Genomic DNA, 3,088 nt, shown 5'->3' with positions numbered 1-3,088 from the left:
ACAGAACAACTACAAATAGATCTGTAAACTACAGATCATCTAAAACATCCAACAAAAAAAAGTGCAGTTTACACATTTATATTCTTGTATCAATTCAAATATTTTGAATGCAGACACCAAAGTAAAACATAAATATCTGTTTTCAAGTTTTGTTATTTGAAATGTCACCTCTGTGATTGTTCATTTTTTGAATTCTCCTAAAAACTAGATTGGCTATTTGGTATAAATGCAATGCGCATTAAGGTGAACAGGAACTAAAAAGACATGTTAAATTTTAATTTACAAAGTTGATTTCATTTATTTATTTTCTTGGCCTTTTTGTCTTGACGAAAATGCAAAAAAAATATATATATATTCCGACAACATTCTCAAAGGTAATAACGAATGGGAATTGTTTAACGATTTTTTAGATTAATTGAATTGAAATATTTATTGGAGACTTTGCAATAAAATGTAAGCAAGAATATAGATACGGATAAAGACAGTGCTTTTGAAGATAATCTCATAATTGGATTATTCTTAAATGACCTAAAAAGGTAACAAAACGATGTAGCCTATATGCGTGTCACAGAAAGACAAGAGTCACTGCCACAACACTTCTCAAATAAAACATCTAAGTACATCGATAAACCACAAAACGCCAAATCTCTTGCCTTATGATTGTAGAGCATATTTTAGTTGGTTGTCATGAATGACCAAACAATAAAATACCGCTTTGGAGAAGTTGATAATCATGTCTCTTTTCTTTTCAGAAGTTTATAATAAAGTCCCGTGCGCTAACGTCATGTCAGTGCACCGACACCACGGACTGCATGGCCGAAGAGGCCGGGTTTATGAGCGTCTCGCTCGGCGTGGCAGGGCTGCTTTGGCTGGTAGCTGTCTGAGGAGACGTGGGGCTGAGAGACTGGGGAGAGTTCGCTAAGAAAGCTGGAATGTGTTGGCAGTGCCGAGAGCCCTGGCATCGAAGTAGGGGTGGGCTTGATTGGCACGGGGATGGCAGGTAGATTCTGCCCGCCATAGCAAATAGACTTGAGGGGCATTCCGTAGGCCGAATAATCACTGGCCATGGAGATGGGAGCTACCGTGTCCATGACGCTGGAGCTGTACATGTGAGGCCAGGCCGTGGTGAGCTGGTTGTGCAGCGGGTAGCCAGCAGACATGGACTGCATGGTGGAGAAGGCCAGCCCGCCTGGCATTTTATACTCTCTGGCGATGATGTTCTCGATCGCGAACGGGTGTTTGAAAGTTGACGGTTGGTGAGAGACTCCTATGTTGTAACCGGACATCTGCGGGAGATGTGTGCCAGAAGCTGCCAGCGCGCTCAGTCGGAGTTTGGCTTGCTGTTGGAGATAGTGGGCAGCGTCCGACGTCTTGCTCTGCGCCAGGTGCTCGGACGCCATCATCATCAACTTGAAGCGTTTACGACGCCGCAAGAAACTTCCGTTTTCGAACATGTCTCCGCAGCTGGGATGGAGAGCCCAGAAACTCCCTTTACCCGGCTGGTCCGGCCGCCTGGGGATCTTAATAAAACAATCGTTGAAAGAGAGGTTGTGCCGTAAGGAGTTCTGCCACCGCTGGGTGTTCTCTCTGTAGTAAGGGAACCTGTCCATGATGAACTTGTAAATCTCGCTGAGCGGGAGCATCTTCTCCGGGCAGGACTGGATAGCCATGGCGGTCAGGGAGATGTAGGAATAGGGGGGTTTCTGGTCGCTATACGTGTTTCTCCCCGGACGAGGCATTCTGTTGGACTTTCTGTCAAAATACTATGCTGAAAGGCGCGTTGGGCTACAGTTCTTCCAGTTCTTCTCAGACAAGCAGGGGAAATATAACTTTGTCCTACACTCATTTAAAGAAGTATCACTCTAGGACGGGTTGTTCAAAACAACTGTTCAAAACAACATTCTGCACGTGTAAAACTCCATACATTCGCCGCATAGATTGCCTTTATAACGCACAGTAAAAACTACAATATCCCCGCGCATAAAAGTTACTGAAAGTTCGCCAAGATGCATGAGATACAGCAACGCACTCACTGTCTGTTTCCTCCGTGGACTCAGCGCTTATGGGCTGTGGGTCTTGAAAACAGCCGTCCTATGAAAACAGGCTCCTCTCCCTCAGATGGCCTATATGATGCGCAATCTTTAGTTAAGCAAGCAGCAATAAGCTTTTCCTTCCCCCTCACACCACGACTCTCTGAATGGTTCCCGATATGTTGTGGCCCTTGTTGTGATGAGCAGAGCTAAGTAGCTGCTACTTCCTTGTCCTTCCCGGAACCGTGTGATAGTTTAATGTGGTGACAGGAGAAAAGACCCCCGTGGAGCCGCTTCATTAATGTGCCACTTCTTCGCTATCACATGACAATCGCTTTGGGAGGAGAGGAGGGGCTACTCGCTCCGAGGAGAAAGCAAAGGCATAATCTGGATTCATTTACACCTATTTACATGGACACCTTGAGCCAATAGAAATAATTTCAATTTGAAGACAGAGCAAAGGGGTGAAAAGACACAGCGACCCACCGGATTTGAAGTGTGAGGGTGGGCGATGAAAGCCCGGTTACGCAGTGTGAAGGTATGCAGATAACCTTTTGTGGACCGAGAAGGGGTGCTTAGTCAACTATTTGCGTTTAAAATAGAGCTACTAAGCAATTTGATGTTTGGCATGGAGGGCCGTCGCTTCTTGGCACAGCCTCGCTATTTGCTCTGTATTGTCATTTGTAAGTTTTGTTTCGTGTTGAAAGACGTGTCATTGCTTACATTTTAGTTTGAGCTGTTAAGATGGAAAGTGTGAATTGAACTGATGTTGAATCGACATTTTTGTGTACCAATCTGTGATCTATAGTCATCTAACTGGTGACTAACATAGTTTGTTTACTCTGTCATTTTAATTCATATAAATTAACGTCTTTACATGACTGTTAACTGTTAATTCTCCTTTAGGATAATATACCATTCTTTCCTGAATGTATTTGCTGGAGTGTATTGTAAATTGCTCAATACACCTCCCTTGAATACTGTTACTTTTGTCTGACTAGTATTTTTCCCTCCTTTAGTGCGGCGTGTGTGTGTGTGTGTGTGTGTGTGTGTGTGTG

At 44.0% G+C, this 3,088-nt stretch overlaps 1 pseudogene; it reads right to left on the bottom strand.

Annotated features, from left to right (window-relative positions):
- Positions 1-263: 263 nt before the first annotated feature.
- Positions 264-2,350, bottom strand: LOC121562766 (annotated as a pseudogene).
- Between the last annotated feature and the right edge of the window lie 738 nt (positions 2,351-3,088).

Source organism: Coregonus clupeaformis, unplaced genomic scaffold, assembly GCF_020615455.1.
Source record: "Coregonus clupeaformis isolate EN_2021a unplaced genomic scaffold, ASM2061545v1 scaf2464, whole genome shotgun sequence".
Taxonomy (NCBI): domain Eukaryota; kingdom Metazoa; phylum Chordata; class Actinopteri; order Salmoniformes; family Salmonidae; genus Coregonus; species Coregonus clupeaformis.
The sequence above is the reverse complement of the archived record's forward strand: the minus strand, read 5'-3'. Positions and strand labels throughout refer to the sequence as shown.